At 36.4% G+C, this 1,437-nt stretch overlaps 1 pseudogene; it reads left to right on the plus strand.

Moving 5' to 3' along the window:
* The first annotated feature begins 765 nt into the window (after positions 1-765).
* Positions 766-1,437, plus strand: part of LOC101589133 — a 9,758-nt pseudogene continuing 9,086 nt past the window's right edge.

The raw sequence follows: 1,437 nt of genomic DNA on the forward strand, positions 1-1,437 counted from the left end.
GCCACATGAGTAGTCAATGAACTGAGCACTGTTCTGCACTACATGTCTTAGCTCTCTCACAATGAAGTAGCTATTGAAAGAAAATAAATGTTTTCATATATATAATCATGATTCTTGATCTCATAACTTCAACTATATTACCATTTATATATTAAACTACCTTCAGGTAACTTTGGGATTATTTTAAAATGAACAAAATTATTGCCAGCCAAATTGAATATCTAGGGTCAGATGTACTTGCATGTGGTCCCAGATAGTGTCCTTCATTAGAGAAGGAAAGTAAATGAAGCAAATACATTTCCCTTAAACAGGATTTGGCATTGTAAAATGCTCTCAGCCAAAAATATCTAACAGCTATATGGTAATCCAAAGTTAACTCCAGTTGAAATTGTTCAAATATGCACATATAGGGCACTATGGTTTGAATCCATACCCCAAAGTTAGTGTGTCGGACACTTAATTACAGTACTAAACTGAGGCAGTAACTTTTTCTTTTCTTTTTCTTTGTAGGCAGCTCAGCCTACCCTTGGGGGAAAGCTGGCACAGCATGTGGTGCCGGGTGTCAAACCATGGTCTCTGTGTTGCCTAAGTTTGCCTAAGCAGGCACTGTAGACTGCTGAGCTGTCTCACTGGCCAAGAGGCAGTATCTTTTAAAAGTAATTCACTGTTCTTATGGTTAAATTCATGCTATTATTGAGCGATTGGGATCCTTATATAAGAACAAGTCTAGCACTTCTTGTTCTCCCCTCCTTTTATCCTTCTACTATGGAAGATTCATTAAGAAGCCCTCATCAGCTGGTTCCGCTCAATCTTGGACATCTGCACCTAGAGAGCCATGTACCAGTAAGTTTTTTGCTAAGTAAAGGGACATTTTTGGGGCGGAGTGGTACCACGGATCAAACTTGTACTTGCCAGGCAAGCACTTATTCCACTGTGGTATCTCCCAAGCCCATGTTAAGTATAAATTACCCAGTTTGTGATATTTAGTTATAGCAGCACAGAACATGCTAAGACACAGAATGTGTGTGTGTGTGTGTGTGTGTGTGTGTGTGTGTGTGTGTTTTCTTGGAAATGCATAGAAAGTTAAATTTCAGTTAAGATCCACAAATCACAAACTATTACCAGTACCAATCTATAAAAAGGGTATATTTTTTTCACTGAAGCAATAATTCACTACTAGAACTTTTATACCATATGCATACATTAGTTTTCAATACATTTAACCTAATTTTAATTTATTTTTCCTATAATTTTGTTGATAAACAAATAGCAATGAGATAGTTTCAAATCAAATTGGTAGGACAGCATCAATAATTAACACATTGCATACATTCTTCCCAGTGGTTAATTGCTGTACAAGATGCGGACATGATATCCTTTTTACAAACACCATTAGAACAAATCACTCTATTCATTAAGAGAATGTAACTATATATC

Source organism: Octodon degus, unplaced genomic scaffold (genome assembly GCF_000260255.1).
Source record: "Octodon degus isolate 3935 unplaced genomic scaffold, OctDeg1.0 scaffold00041, whole genome shotgun sequence".
Classification (NCBI taxonomy): Eukaryota; Metazoa; Chordata; class Mammalia; order Rodentia; family Octodontidae; genus Octodon; species Octodon degus.